Here is a 21,314-nt window from a genome sequence, read left to right on the forward strand (position 1 = left end):
ATACTAGCTTTTGTAATTGCCCATATATTAATTTTTATCACGATCTTTATTTTTCCATACAGCTTTGTGTTATGTGTAATGTCTTTTCATTTCACCTGTAGGATTCCCTTGAGCATTTCTTGCAGACCGTGTCTAGTCACAAACTCACTCAACTTTTTCTTATCTGGAAATGTCTTAATTTCTCCCTCACCTTTGAAGGACAGATTTGCCAGATATAGGATTCTTAGTTGACAGTTTTTTTCTTTTAGTGCTTTGAATATATTAGTCCACTGTCTTCTTGCCTCCAAAGTTCCTGTTGAGATATCTGGTTTTCTTATTGAGGTTCCCTTGTATGTGGTGATTCCCTTCTCTTGCTATTTTATAGATTTTCTCTTTATCTTTTGAAAGTCTCATTATAATGTGTCTTGGTGTGGGTCTCTTTGAGTGTTCAAAGTACTTGGAATTCATTGAAATTCTTAAGTGTTTATATTCATCTTTTATCGAATTTGGGAAGTTTTAGCCATTATTCAAATATTCTTTCTGTTCATTTCTTTTTTCTTTCCCCCTTAAGATTTTATTTATTTGGCAGAGAGAGACACAGAGAGAGAGGGAACACAAGCAGTGAGAGTGGGAGAGGGAGAAGTAGGCTTCCCACTGAGGAGGCAGCCTGATGTGGGGATTCCTCCCAGGACCCTGGTATCATGACCTGAGCCATAGACAAATGCCCAATGACTGAGCCACCCAGGTGCCCCTTCCTGCTTATTTCTGTCTCCTCCTTCTGGGGCTCACGTGATGCATATGTTCTTCTCTTCCATGGTCACATACACACACATCCCTTAAGCTTTGTTTGCTTTCCTTTCAGCTCTCTTTTTTTCTGTTTCTCAGCAATAATAATTTCTGTTGTCCTATCTTCAAATCCACTGATTCTTTCTTCTACTTCCTCACAACTGTCTTTGAATACACCTTAGTGACTTTTCAATTCTGTTATTGTACTTTTTAGCTTAGAATTTGTTTTGCTTTTTAGATTTTCTTTCTTTAATATTTCCATTTTTTTTTTTTTAAAGATTTTATTTTATTTTTTTGACAGACAGAGATCACAAGTAGGTAGAGAGGCAGGCAGATAGAGAGAGGGAAGCAGGCTCCCTGCTGAGCAGAGAGCCCGATGTGGGGCTGGATCCCAGGATTCTGGGATCATGACCTAAGCAGAAGGCAGAGGCCCATCCCACTAAGCCACCCAGGTACCCCAATATTTCCATTTTCTTAACACATCATTTTCTTGACTCTTTCCACATCTACCTGTAGTTCTTATAGCATCTCTAAGACACTTGCTTTACTGTCTTTGTCTAATATGTCTGCCATTAGGTCTTTTTTCAGGGACAGTCTGTTGATTTGGTTTTTTCCTTGAACATGTCATGCTTTTCTGTTCCTTTGTATAACTTGTGATTTTTGTTTGTTTGTTTGAACACTGGACATTTTAATCTAATAATGTGGCAATTCTGGAAATCAGAGTATCTCCTTTACCTAGTGTGTTTACTCTTTTTTGTTATTATTATTATTATTATTATTTTTTTTTTTTTTTAAATTGTTGTAGGCCGTGTCTGTGCTGAGGATTAGCTTGAAGGTCTTTTCTGTGTCTTTCCCTGGGCATGTGTGATCATTTCTAGTTTTCCCGTGTATGTGTTGTTTTGTTTTGTTTTTCTTGCAAAATGGTTATTTTATTTTATTTAGATTTTATTTATTTAACAGTGAGAGATACAGCGAGAGAGGGAACACAAGCAGGAGGAGTGGGAGAGGGAAAAGCCGGCTTCCCGCTGAGCGGGGAGCCTGATGGGATGCCTGGGCTCAATCCCTGGACCCTGGGATCAGGACCTGCGCCAAAGGCAGCCGCTTAATGGCTGAGCCACCCAGGCGCCTCAAAGTGGTGATTTTGTTAAAGCATGGGGACAGACCTGTGGTCAGAAAGAGCTACTGCCCAGGGATTGTGTGGAGTAACTCACAGTTGTTTTTAAATGTCTTAGTCTTTAGTGTTTAGCTCTTGAGAAGGGGACAAGTGAAAAGTGAAGTTGGGGAGGGGTGGAGACACTGGCCCTTTAAATCCCCTCGAAGTCTCTTCAGTCAAGCCCGTGAGAGGCTTGCTGTACTAGGGGGAGGTGCCACAACAGTGGCTGCCAGCCTCTTTGTCTGCATTTCTGTGGTCAGAAGCAGCAATCATTAATCAGAGCACAGATCTCAATATTTATTGGAAAGAGGCTTTTTTGCCCACCCTAGCTCCCAGTTGTGCAGGCTGCTCTAGGAACACATGCAGGCACAGTTGCCTGTAACTCACTGGCTGGGGGTGGAGGATAGGTAGGTCCTACTGTGCTAAGATCTAAAATTGACCAAAATTAACTATATTTTGTAGTTCACATTTACCCCCGGGAGCCGCAAGTCTTCAACAGACTCCAGAGTTGCAAAATAATTGCATCAGACAGGCTCTGCCAGTGAGCTGTTTTCTGGAGGGGTAGACAGATTCCTGGTCCTTCCTATTCTGCTTAACTCCCGGAATCCTCTCCCCTTTGCCCAATTTTGAATTGGGTGGTTTCCCTTTTTTTTTTGGTGTTGAGTTGTAGGAATTCTTTATATATTCTAGATATTAATCACATATCAGGTCCAGGATTTGCACATGTTTTTTCATATTCTGTGAGTTTCTTTTCACTTTCTTGATAGTGTTCACATGTTTTCTTAACTATAACAGTTACACATTAAGGGGAAAAGGGATTAAAAAAAAAAAAAAAACGAACAGCCAGCACAAACCTAGCTATAGAAGTAGATGGTAATATTGCCACTTTCAATGAAGGCTCCCAGAAGGCAAGATGACCAAAGTCTTTGAGTCACAGTTTGGATCTGTGTTTCCTTAGAGTTTACAATTGCTTCTTCTGGGAAGCCAGTGGGCAAAGCTAGGAGTGAGTCCTGAGAAATGTAGGGCTGCTTACAGTCCCTCCATCTGACATGCACAGGAGTTGAGTTAGGTAATTCAAGTATTTTTTTTCTCCATGTTGCTTCCCAAAACTTTGCTAATAACCCCAATACTTCTCATTTTCTTCCATATCTCTGTCTACTTTGATTCAGCACAAATATTTTACCTGTGGGATTCTCCCTTTTCCCCATGATATCTTCTTCTGTGTTAGTTGTACATTTTGCTAATTGTACACTTGTTTGGTATGCTCATAACTCATGTTGGTGATAGAAATACTACCCACTAGTTCAATCAGTAGCCAGATAAGCTTTCCTTCTGGTTATTTCTTTTGGGGACAGGGTTATGTACTATAGTTCCATCTACAAGATGTTTTTCTCTAAGTCTTCTTTTTGCAACTGCTGTATCCAACTTTCTGAAGAAACTTGCCCTTTTGACTTGAATTGTCACTGTTTATAAATTGAAGTTGCAGGAGTGTGCTTATAGTTTTCATTGTTATAATAAAGAAAATTGCCATTACTACTCTACCCAACCACAGTTAGGATAATGGGAAGAAAACACCAATGTACTTAGAGTACTGGCTCTTAGGGTCTGGCAAAGACTACAGTGATTATGTGAAACTGAGTAAGTGAGCAAAAAACATGCAGCACATATTTTCAGGAAATTGTCTTTACAGTGTGATAGATGGAGAAGTAGCATGGGGGATAATGTGAGTTTTCAGCACATGATACCTCATCTCTTAATTTTAGTAAGTAAAATCAACACAAAATAGAACAAATTCTCAAAGACAGTGAGGAAGTTTAGAATTAGCCTTGGTTCCTGATGTTTTTCTGTAGAGGTGCAAAGATGAAAGGTGGAAACCTAGCCTCTGTGGTTCTTTTTATTTATTTATTTATATATTTTTAATTTTTATTTATTTCTTTGACAGAGACAGATCACAAGTAGGCAGAGAGGCAGGCAGAGAGAGGAGGAAGCAGGCTCCCCGCTGAGCAGAGAGCCTGATGTGGGACTCGATCCCAGGACCCCTGAGATCATGACCCGAGCCGAAGGCAGAGGCTCCAACCCACTGAGCCACCCAGGCACCCTGTGGTTCTTTTTTTAATTGATAAGATGGGTGCATACAAGAGCCCACTTTTTGTGCACCTGATCAACTCCAGGTGCGGTCTCCTGTACAGTTAGCATTGGCAAACAGGTTGACATCAAAGCAGGAACTATTCATCACATCTTCTTTCCACGCCCAGGGTTCCATCTCAGTTCTTAAGAATGCATAAATTTCATGATGCCACTATTACAAAAATAGATTCAACAAGCACAGATACTTTTGGGGGCAGTTTTGATTTTTTATAAGAGAACAAGAATTGTTCTCAGATGCAGTCACATCTTCATTTTTAGTTAGTGAAATAATGACATCATAAAGCTGCTTTGCTGGGATAATTTTATATCAAAATTTATATGTATAAATATGTATGTATACATATACATATGACTAAAATTTTTTTTAAGATTTAGGTATTTACAGGCGTTTGACTGGCTCAGTCGTTAATCGTCTGTTCTCAGCTCAGATCATGATACCAGAGTCCTGGGATTGAGTCCCGCATTGGGCTCCCTGCTCACAGGAAGCCTGCTTCTTCCTGTCCCATTCTGCTGCCTGTGTTCCCTCTCTCACCGTGTCTCTCTCTGTCAAATAAATAAATAAAATCTTTTAAAAAAATTATGTATTTATTTTAGAAAGAAAGAGCATTTGAGCGAACAGAAAAGCAGGGGAGGGGCACAGGGAGAGGGAGAGAAAAGACTCTGCGCTAAGCACAGAGCCGGACGTGGGGCTCTGTCTCAAGACCCTGTGATAGCGACATGAGTGGAAACCAAGAATCTGTTTCTTAACTGACAGAGCCACCCAGGCACCCCTGACTTTGTTTTATGCAATCTTATTTATATTTATAAATATTTTCTCAAAATTTAGTATTTGTATTTGATTGGTTAGAGAGCCAGTATCTTCAAGGTAATAAGGAAACAAGCATTTCTTCAGAGGATATTTCAGAGTTTTATTGCGCTGAGTAATGTCTCATTATATGACAGTGAGCCATTTCTGTACCTAGCCTCAGGTTATTGAGTCTTGCAGTGTTTTTTGGACTCCTTCCTTCAGCCACAACAAATGTGTTAGCATCTGTCTTAGAGCTAAGAATAGTTTAATATAAATTCCATACCACCCACCATACTTGCAACAAGAGAAGAAATAAATAAGGACTTTCCCATTCCTACTAGATTGAAACTTCCAGACCCTGACTTTAGCAGGTCTTAGTTCATGAACATCTGGAAATATCTCTGCACTATGTAGAGGGTAGAAACAATGTATTTAGGCAGTCAGGATTCAGGATTGAGCTATGAGCTCGTAGGACACCTCTCTCTACCTACCAGCTTGCTATGGACTTCTTGCTCTAAATATACGGACCGGAGCTCCCCTCTCTGACCACAGTCTTCTTGCCTTTCAGCCCCTTCTCCGGTATCTCAGCTCCCTTAAGATCTCAGTTCTTTTAACAGACATTGTTTTCAGTGGCTGCTGTGTTGACATTTGGTAGATGACTTAATAAAATCTTTAAAAATTTAGGGCGCCTGGGTGGCTCAGTGGGTTAAGCCGCTGCCTTCGGCTCAGGTCATGATCTCAGGGTCCTGGGATCGAGTCCCGCATCGGGCTCTCTGCTCGGCAGGGAGCCTGCTTCCTCCTCTCTCTCTCTCTCTGCCTGGCTCTCTGCCTACTTGTGATTTCTCTCTGTCAAATAAATAAATAAAATCTTTAAAAAAAAAAAATCTTTAAAAATTTATATCTATATAAATGAGAATAGATGAGACCCCCAGGAAGAAAGTGTTTTGAGAGAGTAGGTCCATGGACTGAGCCCCAGGGCACATTTATGTTTAGAGGTTGGGAAGGGGAAGATCGTTTAGGAAGGCTAGCTGGTGAGGTCATTCAGGCAGAAGTGTGGGGGGAAGCTCTGACTCTTTCCTCCTTTATTAGTACCAAGGGGGAAAATGTATTGCACTAGAGACCTCCTACTTTTAAGGTGCTCTTAAGCTTTTGTGCTATACTACCCTCAGATATCTTCCACCAGGGAAATTTTATATTATGGGAGGAAGAAAGGAGAGGGAGGACCCTTTATCCTGCTCAAGAAGGAGCTTGAGTAGGGAGCTGCCAGAACACCGCTGGAGCAGCAGGGCAGCTGTGTCTCTGGTCCTTCTCTACTCCTACTCCAAAAGAATGGACCGGATCAAAGGACGAATTAGGATTGCTTAGAATCGTAGACTCTTTCAAGTAGTCATAGCAGGTTGAGACTCAAAGGGGCTTAATTAACATGAGCATGTGTGTATGAGCTCAGCATACAGCTTGGGGTAAGCAACTTATGAAACTATTATTAGTTAATAGCTATTTTTTAATCCTAAACTTTCATTTTGCAGATAAGGACATTGAGATTCAGGTGTTCAGGAACTGACAGTGACTCCCTTAATCTACACAGGAAGCAAAAATTAGCAAAGAGTTCTTGGCTTGGCCTCCAAGGCCCTCTGCTTTCTGGGTAAAATCCATTTCCCTTCCAGCTCGGCAGCCACCTCTCTCTCCTCCCCCTGACTCTCTGCATCCAGGCACTTCTGTCCCCTCTGTGCACATGTCCTTCCCTCTTGATTTCATGCCTTCAGTCCTTTCTGCTTCGCCTGCAGTCACTTCCACTTCTTTGCTCCCTCCCCAGTTCCTTGCCCACATTCACAGCTCTAACAACAACACCTGTGAATTCTTTCTAGACCTGCCTAGCCAACCTACTATCTTCCTCTCCCCAGTTCTTTCGGTTCTTGGTTCTTTCGCGGGACTTCCGGGGCACTGTCTGGTGCTTCTTAGCGTTAGTCCTCATACCTCTCCTGCAGACATTTCCAGGCTGTGTTGCAGAGCAGAGGTTGCTGGGTAGATCCCGAGGGAAGCAGCCCAGAGAGAGAGACAGAGAGAGAGAGAGAGAGAGAGAGAGTGTGTATGTGTGTGTACACGTTTGTATTTGTACCTTTGGGTACTTGAGGAGAAGAGAGCTGTCTTTTTTGCTTGGCAGCTGCTCTGCGGATGCCCTGCTAACAGAAGCGGTGTGCTATGTCTGGCACAGCCTGTGTGACAGTTATTACCTTGTAAAAAGACCTTGTAAGGCTTTAAAAGTTGGGTCCTTTCATAATATTATCTGAATTCAAATTGCTAGTATAATAATCCTGTTTGAACAGACATCTTCTAAGAATCAAATAGGTTACTTCTTTTGGTAAGACCCGTATTCTCCTAAAATTTTTGTGCTAGGATAAACTTAGGGTAACCCAGAAAAAGAAAAACTTGATACCTTGCAGAAAGATACTGATATCCATGCTGTGTGCCCACAGTAACCAGTGTCTTTTCAGATGGACCCTTTCTTGCTTCATGAGCAGACTAATACCAGAGCTTCTTGGTAACAATAATGACCGATCATTCTTCTTGTATTTACCTTTGCTTCTCTGTCTAAAACTATATTTACCTTTTCAATAGATGATCTAAGTTGTTTTCTCCTCTACCTTAATATGTTGAGACTGTAACAATTACTCTTAGTACAGGTTGCATTTATATATTTCTTTAATTCTTAAAAAAGTTTTAGAATTAGGGTGTGCCTGCGTGGCTCAGTCTTCAAGCATCTGCCTTCGGCTCAGGTCATGATCCCAGGGAACTGAGATCGAGCCCCACATCAGGCTGCCTACTCAGTGGGAAGCCTGCTTTCCCTCTTCCACTCCCCCTGCTTGTGTTCCCTCTCTTGCTGTGACTCTCTCTGTCAAATAAATCAATAAAATCTTAAAAAAAAAGAAGTTTCAGAATTAAGATATATTAGATCCAGATTAAGTATGTACTCTGGGGGTTCCTGGGTGCCTTCAGCCTGGGTCATGATCGTGGAGTCCTGGGATCAAGTCCCATATTGGGGGGGGGTCCCTGCTCAGCAGGGAGTCTACTTCTCCCCCTGCCTCTGCTCCTTCCCCTTTTTGTTCTCTCTCTCTAAAATAAATTAATAAAATCGTAAAAAAAAAAAAAAAAAGAAAGTATGAACTCTAACGTAGGAATGTAGTATAAGAAATATAAATTATGCTTCCCTTTTTTTTTTTTTAAAGATTTTATTTATTTATTTGACAGTCAGAGATCACAGGTAGGCCAAGAGGCAGGCAGGGGGTGGGGGAAAGCAGGCTCCCCGCTGAGCAGAGAGCCCTATGTGTGGCTCGATTCCAGGGTCCTGAGATCATAACCTGAGCTGAAGGCAGGGGCTTTAACCCACTGAGCCACCCAGGCGCCCTAAATTATGCTTCTGTTTGTACTTTCACTCTCATAAATTATTTTTATTTAAGGCTTTCCGTCTTGTGTACCTTAAAGGTGTTCATCTGAACTGAATAAATGAGTGGATACATTATATTTGATAGTGTAGCACAGTTGTATTCCCTCATAGTTTTTAACCTGAAGGTAATTTGTTTGAAGCTGTTGACAGTAATGAAAGATGGTTTATGGAAATGAAGTCTTTTTGCTTTAATGTCAGTGTTGCTTCATGTCTGGGAACAGGCAAGAGCAGAAAAGAAAACTAGCTTATGTTCCATCATGTAATTTCTACTTTTATCCCTTAAAAAAAAAAAACACACACCAGCTTTTAAAGATTTAATTCACATACCATAACATTCACCATGTTATTTTTTTTTAATTTTGGGGGAGAGGGTAGAGAGAGAGAGAGAGTGCATGAGGATGGTAGAAGGGCAGAGGGAGGGAGAATCTTAAGCGGGCTCCATGTCCAGCTTGGGGCCCAACAAGGGGCTCAGTCTCATGACCCTGAGATCATGACCTGAATCAAAACCAAGAGTCAGACACTTAACTGACTGAGCCACCCAGGCGCCCCGACACCCTTTTAAAGAGCACAATTCAGTGGTTTTCAGTGTGTGTCCAGACTTGTGCAGCTACTACCACTAATTCCAGAATATCCTCATCACCAAAAAAAAACCGTTGCCAGTCACTCCTCGTTACTCTGTCCCTGCAGCCCCTGGCAGCCACCAGTTTACTGTCTGTCTCTCTGGATTTGCCTATTCTGGACATTTTATACAAGTGGAATCATACAGTGTGTGGTCTTTTGTGACTACTGGTTTCTTTCACTTAGCCTGATATTTTCAAGGTTCATCCATATTGTAGCAACAATCCGTGCTCCATTCTGTTTTATTGCTGAATACTATTCCATCATGGGGGGGGTTACCACATTGTATTTATCCATTTACCAGTTGATGGGTATTTGGGTTGTTTCCACTTTCTAGATATTACAGATAATGATGCAGTGAACAGTTGCGTACAAGTGTTTGTGTTGCGCATATTTTCTGTCTCTTGGGGCTATTCCGAGAGTCAGTTCCTGGACCATATGATTAACTGTGTTTAATGTCTTGAAGAACTACCTGACTTCCTTCCATAGTGGCTGTACCATTTTACATTCTTCCTGGTGGTGTATGAAGGTTCTGATTTCCCTACATCCTTGTTAATGCTAATTAGTATTGGTCTTTTTAATTATGACTATCTTAGTGGCTATGAAGTGGTGTCTCAGTGCTTTTCATTTGTGTTTCCCTGATGGTTAATGATGCTGAGCATCTCTGGGTAACTTGTATATCTTCTTTGGAGAAATGTCTCTTGAGATTGTTTAGCAATTTTATGTTTAGTTTTTCAAAAATTATTTTTTAAGAGTTCTTTATTCTAGAAATAAGTCCTTTGGCATGATTTGCAAATATTTCCTTCCATGCTGTAGGTTGTCTTCTCATTTTCCTGATCTTGTCCTTTGAAGCACAAAAGTTTTTTTTTTTTTTTTTTTTCCTGAAGCACAAAAGTTTTAAATTGTGGTATATTTCAATTTATCTACTTTTTATTTTGTCATTTGTGTTTTTGATGTCACAGTTATGAAAGCATTGCCTGACTGTGGTCAGAAAGATTTGTTTCTTGGTTTTCTTCTAAGAACTATATAATTTTAGCTTTTACCTTTAGGTCTTCGGTCCACTCCCATTAACTTTTACGTGTGATATAATGAAGGACCTCGACTTCATTCTTTTGCATGTGGATGTGCAGTTGTCTGGCACTATTTGTTGAAAAGACTATTCTTTCCCTCAGTGAATTGTCTTGACACCCTGGTTGAAAATCAATTGACCGTAAATGGGAGGGTTTATTTCGGGACTGTCAATCTCATGCCATTGTTCTATATGTTTATTCTTATGTCAGTACGGCCCTGTCTTGATTAATGTGGCTTTACTTCTCTCTAATACTCACATTACAAAAGCGGGCATTTATATTGCATATGGTGGTGTTGTCTTTTATTGGATTAGGTAGTAAAGTTTGTGGGAAAGGCGCTAAACAAACACAGGTGCTATTACCTGCAAATACTTAGGAAGGTGCAATGTTGGAGATCAAGCGCTGTTTTTCATTGGTTCAAAGCAGGCAGTTGTTTACCTGTTTCCTTTGTTGAGCACCAGCTGAAGGAATTGGCTTCCATTTAGGGGCTCTGCTATTTGAAAAACGCTTACCTTCAGGGACACCTGCGTGGCTCAATCATTTAAGCTCATGATTTCAGATCATTTTCTCAGGATTGCTAGATCAAGCCCTTGGGCTCCTAGCTCAGCAGGAGCCTGCTGGAGATTCTATGTCTCTCCCTACCTTTGCCACTCTCCACCGCTCACTCAGGATCTCTCTCTCAAATAAATAAATACATCTTTAAAAAAAAAAAAAGAATGAAAAATGCTTACCTTTAAGCACTGGATTTTCAGTACGCATTGAAATTGGGTCCAAGGCAGATGCCCATCTCCTTTTGCAAGCCCTCACTGTACACACACACTCATGGACTAGATGGCTAGCTGACCTGATGACACGACTCATTTCAGTTATTTTCTTCTCCCATCTCTTCTACTTGCTCTTTGCCTTCTGCCTCTCTGTGCTTCCCTCTCTCCCCCCTCCTTCTTTCTTTCTGACCCCCTTTCCCCCCTGAGGCCACCTTGCTGAATTTCTGAATCTTCATGTGGCTGTGATGTGACTGTTATAACCCCAAATCAAAATGTATACAAAAACGAGCCAACTCTCCGTCTTACAGTTTTGATTTTAGCCGTTAAAGTAACTCTTTGGCAAGCAGTCAAACTTTAGGCCATAGTAAATCCTTTTGAGGGTTCTACCGCTGGGGGCTGGGCAGTGGAAGTGATGTTTTAACCATCTAGTACTCTTTTTTTTTTTTTAAGATTTTATTTTAATAATCTCTGCACCCAACATGGTTCTTGAGCTCACAACCCCGAGACAAAGAGCCTACCTACTGAGCCAGCCAGGTGCCCCAACTATCTAGTACTTTTGAAGAGATAAACCCTAAGACTTGTATATACTCAATTAGCCCGTGTGTTGGGATTGCTCACCCTTCTCCCGCACACTTCTCTTGGTCTGCCTTTTGGGGACTTCTTTCCCAGCGAATGACATTGTTCATTTATCTTGATTTCACCAAAATGAGGCTCTTTTGAGAGGTGTATGGTGGGGACAGGAGAGTGCACAGTGTGACCTCTCAGTGCAGCCCTTAGGAACAACTATTAAGCAGTTTTCCATACTTTAATATTTTTCTAGAGTTTAGTTCCATTCTGCCAGCATTTATTGTGCCAGCATCAGATTACCAAGATCTTCAAGAAGATCACTGGCCCATGGGAGAAGGAAGAACAAATAGATGATTAATAATAATAATAATAATAATAATAATAAAACAGTATGGAGTTTCCTCAAAAGTTAAAAATAGGACTACCCTATGACCCAGCAATTGCACTACTAAGTATTTATCAAAAGGATACAAGCATAGTGACTTGAGGGGTCACCTGCACCCCAGTGTTTATGGTGACAATCTCCACAATGACCAAACTATGGAAAGAGCCCAGATGTCCATTGACAGATGAATGGATAAAGAAGATGTGGTTTCTATGTACAGTGGAATATTACTTAGCATTAGAAAGAATGAAATCTTGCCATTTGCAAGGATGTGGGTGTGGATGAAGCTAGAGAGTTTCATGCTAAGTGAAGTAAGTCAGTCAGAGAAAGTCAAATGCCGTATGATTTCACTCATGTGTGGAATTTAAGAAACAAAACAGATAAACATAGGGGAAGGGAAAGAAAAATAAGATAAAACCAGAGAAAGAGGTAAATCATAAGAGACTCCTAACTATAGGGAACAAACTAGGGTTTTTGGAGGGATGGGGGTGGGGGGATGGGTAATTGGGTGAAGGGCATTAAGGAGGAAGCTTGATGTAATGAGCCCTGGGTGTTATATGCAACCGATGAATCACTAAGTTCTAACCCCGAAACTAATAATACTATAGGTTAACTAACTTGAATTTAAATAAAATCTAAAAGAATACTTTGCTTATTTTCCTGATTAAACGAGTATAACCTAATCCTTGTAAAAAAAAAATATGAAATTCAGAAAAGTGTTAACAAAAAAATAAAACATGGGTGATGTTGCTTCCAGGGGGACAAAAAATTGTTTTCTTTGGGGCTGGGGACTAAAATCTTAGGTATAACAATGGTTTGTGGCCCTCTAAAGGGGCACAGTATATATACAGGTATTTAAATTCTATGAGGGAAGTATCATTAGGAGAAAATGTCTAAAAAGTCTCATTGGCTGGTGGGGCAGTGCTTCCTCCTCAAATTCATATGTGGAAGTCTTAACCTCTAAAACCTCAGAACGTTACTGCCTTTGGAGATAGAGACTTATAGGGGTAATTAAAGCAAAAATGAGGTTCTTAGAGGGGTTCCTGATTCAAGAGACTAGTGTCTTTATTAGAAGAAGAAATGAGAACCAAAACAAAAGGGAAGACTGTGCAAAGGCACTAGTCTTCAGTAAGTTGTATGCTTCACATGAGCTAATAAGGCTTTCTTACTCACCGTTCAGTTTTATATTCTTACTAATAAGTACCATTCACAAAGTCATTTATCCTTCCACATCAGTATCCAATTTAATCTTCAAAATTGCTCTATACAGTGATTAGGTATTAAGATTCCTATAATATAGATGCCTCTGGGCCTTTATCCTGCCATTCCCTCTGCCTAGAAAGATATTTCCTTTCACCCACCCCTTTTCTCTGTTAACATCTTTCGGGACCTAGCTTCCTCCAGGAGTCTTTCCTTGACCTTCCAATGTGCGTTCTTAGCACTAAGTATTTCCTCCCATGGTGCCAACCATACTCTGCTCTGATTGCCTGATTATTATCTCTTTCCTCAGTCAGACTGGCAGTCCTGTGAGTGGGGACCCTGTCTTTCATTACTGTATTTCCAGCATCCAGCAGAATGCCATGATATTTTGTTGATTGATAAATCAGATCATAGAGCTAATAACTTGAACTTGGTTTGGCATCTAAATTTAGTTTTTTCTCAGTTGCTGTTTCTCAGCAGCTCATGCTGCTGCCCTAATAATTCATCTGAGTTATTTGTCACAACGGGTGTGGTTTTCTCTCTGAATACAGAAGAATGCCAGTGGGTTCTGCCCTCTGCACTATGCTAGAGGCCTCTTTCACACTCTCACAGTGGTGTGTGTGTATGTGTGTGTGTGTGTAATGGGAGTTAAGTACCCCGTGGCTTGTTTCATACCGTGGTGAGAAAGCCTTTTGGAAGTCGTTTTATAGTTTTTCAGTAACCTCTTACTAGAGATTATGATGCAAACAGATTCCTTCCTCCTTCTAGGACTTGCTAGAGATGGGTATTGGACACAGAACCCATATTACTGTATTGTATACCTGGATCTTAATTGTTGCATTTCTTTTTTTCACTTAGACTTCGATGGTGTTAGGTCCTGGGATCCAAGAGTGAACAGGAACGGCCTCCACTCCCATGGAGCATACAAGTTATTGAAGACTAGTTACGACAACAGAGGAGATTTACCCCGGGGGGGGGGGGGTAGTGCTGTAGCAGAGATGGGGACAGAATGCTACTCTCCCTGGGGATATTTTGGGAAGTTATCATTTGCTGGGTTTTGAAAGGAGAGTAGGAATTTGTCAGATGAAAAGACGGAAAGAAATATACAAAGCCATGAAGCTCTGGGAAGATCTGGTCTAAAAATGAATTTGTGTATGGTAAAGAGTTGAAGAAGGAGTATCTCCAGATCAGCAGTTGGTGTTTTATGGTTGTGGAATTATGAGGTTTCTCTCTTTCTTTTTTAGAATTAACTTTAATGTTGTTGCTCTGTTGTTTTTATAACAAAATAAAATGAAATAGAAGCCTACGATTATTGTAGCAGAGTATTAGAGTGAATTAGTTTATTTCCTATACTTGTATTTGTACTTAATTTTTAATATCCAGATTAAAAAACTAGTAATACCCAACTGACTACATTGTTATTAGGTTTTTAGGAGAGGGTGCAGAACAGGATGCCATTTGTTTCCTTTTTTGATAAACAGACCCCAAGTTTCCTTTTCCCTTGAGTTTCCATTGACTGGGTCTCATCTGGGAGGCCAGGATAGGCCTGGTGGGGGGAGGGGACAGGGTTACCATTTATAGAAGTTTGTGAGGAAGAGGTGTCTGTAGCCTTGTTGGGCAGAGTGTTTACCCTGGATGCAATTAGTAGAGTGCGTTCAACCTAGAAAGTGAGACAGAGAGGTCTGGCTGGGAGGGATCTGGGAGAGAGCAGGTAATTTTAGTTACAAGAGAACAATCCACAGAGGGAACTTTCAGAGGCACGGCAGGTCCAGAGAGTGGAGTGAGAAGCACTGAGCAGGTGAAGTCGGGCTGTACAGGAAACAACTCTGCAGACACTTGGCTGGAGGTAGAATGTTCTTTTATGTGCAGTCCAGCAAGTCTTGCCAGGGCCGGGGAAGCCGTTCACAGGCACCGTGCCGGATCTAACACCAGGCTCTGGATGTTTTCCCAAAGCAACTTCAGAGTGAGGATGGGGAGACCGCTCTTCAGTTTATTGGCGATTACAGCAGACTTGAAGGGTATATATATGTGTGTGCGCACACCTGTTTTTTTTTGTTTTATTTGTGGAAGGAGGATTTAAAAAAATATATATATATATATATTTTAAAGATTTTATTTATTTATTTGTCAAAGAGAGAGAGGAGCGAGAGTGAGCACAAGCAGACAGAGTGGTAGGCAGAGGCAGAGGGAGAAGCAGGCTTCTGGCTGAGCAAGGAGCCCGATGCAGGACTCGATTCCAAGACTCTGGGATCATGACCTGAGCCGAAGGCAGCCACTTAACCAGCTGAGCCACCCAGGTGTCCCTAAAAAATATTTTTAATTCATTTTTGAATCACACTTTTTTTTCCCTTCAGAGATTATTTTTCTCTGTTCCTTCTGCCTAATAATGGTTTATTTCATCTGGGTCAAAACCAAACTAATCTCTAATGTCTTCTTCTTCTTCTTTTTTTTTTTTTTTAAAAGATTTATTTATTTATTTATTTGAGAGAGAGACAGTGAGAGAGAACATGAGAGGCGAGAAGGTCAGAGGGAGAAGCAGACTCCCCATGGAGCTGGGAGCCCGATGCGGGACTCGATCCCGGGACTCCAGGACCGTGACCTGAGCCGAAGGCAGTTGCTCAACCAACTGAGCCACCCAGGCACCCTGCATTTTTTTTTTTAAGTAAGCTCTGCACCCAACATGGGGCTCAAACTCAAGAGTCACATGCTCTATGGATTGAGCCAGCCAGGTGTCCCTCTAACGTCCCTTTAATAATTTTTTCTTTTAATCTTCTCTTTTTTAAAAATGTAAAAACTTCAACTTCAACTATGCAATAGATGAGTTTTCTTTTTCCCAGCATCTGAAGGCAGGTGTAGGTTTACCACTTGAATAGTTTAATAATTTGAATGATCAGAACATGAGTGCTAGGAGAGTGTCATAGGTAGGACAGGAGAGGCAGGATAAGGACAATTGCAACCTTGAAACACTATTTTCAGGCGCCTGGGTGGCGCAGTGGGTTGTGATCTCTGTCTGTCAAATAAATAAATAAAATCTCAAAAAAAAAAAAAAAGAGAAACACTTTTTTTCTATTTTAAGATTTTATTTTTATTTATTTGACAGCTCACAAGTAGGCAGAGAGGCAGGTAGAGGGCGGGGGGGGGGTGGGGAACAGGCTCCTCGCTGAGCAAAGAGCCCGATGTGGGGCCCGATCCCAAGACCCTGAGATCATGACCCGAGCCGAAGGCAGAGGCTTTAACCCACTGAGCCACCCAGGCGCCCCGAAACACTAGTTTCTAATGGTTGTAATTGGTGTTGTTAGGTAAGTATTTAATATATTAAAATACCTTTCAGAACTACATTAAAAGAAATGGCAGTAAAAAACAGGAAAGAATTACCTCAAAATGGTAACGTTTCCTGGACATATGATCATTCGTCTGGCCCATAAAATACAGTTTTTTTCAGAGATGGCTTAAAAATTCTAAATCATCTTAAATTATTTGTAGGCAATCAAGTACATTGGGTCCGATATTAAACTGCAGCAGGTTTTCTTTTGTATTAAGAGCCTGCTGTGGCATAAGTCCAAGGATCAGATGTCACCTCTACCTGAGAAGTCCCACATAATTTTTAGTTTTTCTACAGTGCTATTACAATGCACACATGTTACTGTGTGGGCAACTAGAGATTCTTGTCTGTCAGATACTCTCTGATTCTAAACGGAAGAGTAGCTTCCACTCTCAGAGAGCCTCCTTTGAACTTGAGTATGGTACATGCTGTGGTAAATGGTGGTAGTTTGCCAACTCATTAACAAGGTCAGTTTTCTGAATGCTATAGTTAACAAAATACAAGGCCTTCTCTTATCAGCAAATAGTTTCAGTAGCAAAGTCAAAGTGATAAGACTTAAAATATTTATTACTTTTTTCATTTTTAAGTAGGTTCCATGCCCAGAGTGGAGTCCGACATGGGGCTTGAACTCAAGAGCCTGAGATCAAGACCTGAGTTGAGATCAACAGTTGGATGCCCAATAAACTGAACCATCCAGACACCCCAACATTTATTACTTTTAAAAGCACCCATCCATGGGGCACCTAGGTGCCTCAGTTGGTAAGGCATCTGACTCTTGTTTTGGCGCAGGTGATAATCTCAGGGTTGTGAGATCAAGCCCTGCATTAGGCTCTGCACTGGGCATGGAGCCTGCTTAAGAGTCTCTCTCTTCTTCATCTGCGCACCTCCCTCTCTCTAAAAAATAAGAAATAAAGCACCCATCCTTTAATGACCAGCAGCCAGCACACCACACCTTTTTAAACAAAGATAATGATATATTTAGAGATGTTCTTTTCTTAATAAAAGAAAAGAAATTCTAAAATCCATCATTTCTCACGCTACATTAGATCTTTATGGCGTTTTCTCTCTTATCCCAGTTACCTAATTTCCTTAGATCAAATTAAACCCCTGCACGATATTTTCTGTTTAACTTCTTTAATAACAGCAACATTTTGTGCTTTGCATTACTTTACCTAAGACTCACCTGGATGAACTATGGAGTGTGTATCACATATAGTTTTATTTTTAATGATTCAGGTACCTGTTCATCGTGACAGCTAGAAATACAAAGATCTTATTGAAATAGAATGCTCAGGTAAAAGGCCTAACTGGTATTCTGATAAATGCATTTTTTTCCCTGCCTTTTTTCATTCAGCTCTAGTAGGTGTATATTTAATGTTTGTGGTATAATAATGACCTCATGAGAAGTTAAATAATATGTTAATTTAAAGCATCAGTATAACAGATTTAACAAGACAGTAAGAGTCAAATTAATTCTATTAAGTCATAAAGGAAAAATATTGTTGGCTAGATGGTAAGGGAGAGCTTTGGGAGGAATGTGGGATTTTTTTTTGTTCATCTTTCCATTCATCACATGTTTATTGAGAGCTTACTAAGTTATTTCTTTGAAACTTTCTGTATGTTGGGACTAGAGCAGTGGACAGGATTCAGCGGTTCTCTGCTCTGGAAGCATTTACATTCTGGTGGGAGAACAGACACAAAGAGAAAAAAATGAATTTAACAAGAAATGTCTGAAAATTGCCGTGCAGAGCATGCTTGAGTGGCTCAGTTGGTTAAGCGTCTGCCTTCCTCTGGGGTCATGATCCTGGGGTCCTGTGATCCAGCCCCCTTCAGTCTCCCTGCTCAGTGGGGAGTCTGCTTCTCCCTCTCCTTCCTGCTAGTGCTCTTACTATCTCTGTTTCTCTCTCTCTCAAATAAATAAATAAAATCTTAAAAAAAAAAAATGAAAAAGGCTCTGCAGAACTTTACGACAGGGTGTTATGATAGAGTCCCTTGAGAGGATACTTTAGATTGTTGGCCCATATAGGCTGCTTTAAAGGGGTGACATTTAAGCTGAGACCTGAATGACAAGAAGGAACCAGCCATCCTGTGATCTGGACATTACAGGCAGTGGGGCAGCCGCTGTCCAGACCCTTTGTCCAGAAAGAGTTTGGTCTGTTGGAGGGACAAAAAGATGCGATCAGAGAGGTTGGTAGGAACCAGATCAATGTAGGGTGTTTTTTGTTTTTTGTTTTTTTTTTTTTTTTGATGAGTTTGGATTAAATGCTTACTGAAATGGTAAGCCGTGGGAAGCTTTGAGTAAAGGAGGGTCATGAGCTGGTTAAGTTTTAAAAATTTCATTCTGGAGCTGTGTAAAGAATGGATTTAAGGAAGGCGAGAGGAGAAACAGGGCTACCAATGAGGGGAGACTGTAGAAGTCTAAGCAAGAAACGTCACTGTCTTTTACGAGGAGGATGGTAAGGGCGGTGAAGTGAAGTGGATAAACTTGGGGCGTGTTTTGCTATAGAGTCTACAGGACCTGATGACGGCTTTGAAATGGGACTGGGGAAATAGAAATTAGGGACGACTTCTAGGTTTCTGGGTAAGCAACTGGGTAAATGGTGGTAAACCTTAAAGAAAGGCTTGGATTTAGAGGGAAGGAGCCAGGAATTTCGGTTATGGAAGAAGGAATAGACATGAAGTAGGCATTTTAGATTGGGTGAAAACAAAGTTTTTACTCTGTGCTTCTAAGAACAGAGGACATCATATTCTCCTTGATAAATTAAAAACCGTTATAAATATGTAGTTTTGTTTTTTTTCCTACATTTTGAGTTGTCTGGAGAAGTAGACCAGGAAATGTGGGAAAATAAAGAGAGAGCAGAAGATAGAAGCAAGAGGAATAAGCAGGTCAGAGAAAGACACAGAGACGGAGATGTACAGAAAGAAAAATTACAGACAAAACAAGAGAGACACTCAGAGTTAAAGACACAAAGGACACGCATATCTACATTGATTCTGCATTCTCCTGTGTTCCACACTTAGAGCTGAAGAGAGATTAAGGAGGCTGTGGAAAGAGGTTGGAACATTTTTCCTTTATTGCAATTTACTATAGAAGTGATACCAAGATACTGACTAAAAGCAAATGAGACGAAAACATTTTCAAAAGTAGAAAAATGGCCTTCGTTCCTTTGTGTTTATTTGTTACTTAGAGAGGATCTTGTACCCTGAAATTTGTCCAGGATGAGAATGGTTTTTACAATTTGGTTTTAGCCAAGTGACAGGTTGAATAATGATCAGTAGCAAAGCACGGTTATTCACTTTTGTAAAGAAAAGAGACACCCAAAGGGATTCTTTCTCCTTAATGGAAAAAGTGACAAATTAACTTTCAGTTAATGGGTAAAGTTGAGATATGAGAAGAAACACATAGACAAGTACTCAGTGAATATGAGCATATATTCTACACCATACCATACCCTAAGCCCACCTAAATTTCTTGGTGTAATAAATAGTCTCCATTTAGAATAGGAAAACACTTTGAGTTTCTTTTTGATTATTGGAAATATGATCTGTATTCATTCTAGACCCAGTGTTTATTTTCTTAAAAATTGGTTATTGGTTAAAAATGTTTTTGCTAGAATTCCACACGAACCTACAAATGAATCAGTTCAGTGGGAGATATGAGGAACAAGATTTTAGATAAGTGTATTTTTAGAAGGCCAAGAAGACAAAATTTTACGTGTACTCTAAGATGAGGGTGTATCACCAGGCCTTTCCCTCTCCTTCCCTCCAAAAGGCCAGCAAAACTATCACAAATAATGAAAATAACCAGGAGATTTTACTCTATGGAACTAAATTGGGCTGAACAGTCAGGAACTATGTATGGTGGGGGATTTTTCTTTATTTCCTTTTTTAATTTTTTTAAAAAAGATTTTATTAGTTTTTTTTTTTAAGATTTTATTTATTTATTTGACAGAGATCACAAGCAGGCAGAGAAGCAGGCAGAGAGAGAGGAGGAAGCAGGCTCCCTGCTGAGCAGAGAGCCCGATGTGGGATGTGGGGCTCGATCCCAGGACCCTGGGATCATGACCTGAGCCAAAGGCAGAGGCTTTAACCCACTGAGCCACCCAGGCACCCCTAGTTTTTTAAAGTAATCTCTACACCCAGTGTGGGTCTCCAACTTACAGCCCCGAGATCATCAGTCTCCTGCTCCACAGACTGAGCCAACCAGGTGCCCCAGGATTTTTCTTTTTATCTCTCCCCTTTCCTCCTTTTCTCTGTCCCTCCCTCGTTCTCTTTTTTCTCCTCTTTTTACAATTTCTTATATTTCCTCAAAAGGACATGTAAAGAACCTTAATTAAAACATTACACATGGTTCTGTTATTCATGAATATGTCCTAGTATTTTTGTGAAAAAACTGTGGACTAGATTTCTAAAATCTATTTTAACGTTCTAAAACAATACTGTGAAACTTTCATTTATCCTCTTTTCCTGGCTTCTTGCCTTTTAGGATATTTATGACGATGTTAATATTATTAGCGTCAGGGTCAGCTCTGCTGGCTTCAGGACAGAATGAAGCCATGGGCACTGAGAAATGTCTGATGAGATGACTGGGACGTGTTATGATTTATAAAGACAGAGAAATTGTCACTACCTGTTGCTCGTGAATGAAATTAAATGTCTGCCACAGAGGAGTTCTGTGTGAACGGTCATTCAGACAGAAAGCTAAAACAGACCAGAGTCTAGTTTGTTGGTATGGAATGTTTTATGCAGGAAGTATTACTGTTAGAGTTTGCCTTGGCAGTTTCAAGGTGAGTTTTGATTATTATACATAACTTGAAAGGTTAGGTGAATGGATTACATATGAGGCAACTATTTTAAGTATTGAAAGATAGACATTTTGACTTAATTACTGTTTAACACAAACAGCAGCTGGTGCTAGTGGGTTGCCACATAGCTGTGCAGTTTGGGCTTATGCGAGAATGTGGGTGGGTAGAGTGGAGTGCTAGCGCTTTCTTGGCCAAGAACAGGGCATGCTTCCTGACATACCTTGTCTGCAAACACTCTTACCCAGGTGACAGAGAGTAGAATAGATTTTAGGAGGCACCTTAAGAGAA

The 21,314-nt window shown here is 40.5% G+C and overlaps 1 protein-coding gene across 2 annotated transcripts in view; it reads left to right on the plus strand.

Annotated features, from left to right (window-relative positions):
- CRACD (capping protein inhibiting regulator of actin dynamics) overlaps positions 1–21,314 on the plus strand; it is a 270,791-nt gene that overhangs the window by 20,269 nt on the left and 229,208 nt on the right. The gene's annotated exons all lie outside the window — the stretch shown is intronic.

This window comes from Mustela nigripes, chromosome 1, assembly GCF_022355385.1.
Source record: "Mustela nigripes isolate SB6536 chromosome 1, MUSNIG.SB6536, whole genome shotgun sequence".
Taxonomy (NCBI): Eukaryota; Metazoa; Chordata; class Mammalia; order Carnivora; family Mustelidae; genus Mustela; species Mustela nigripes.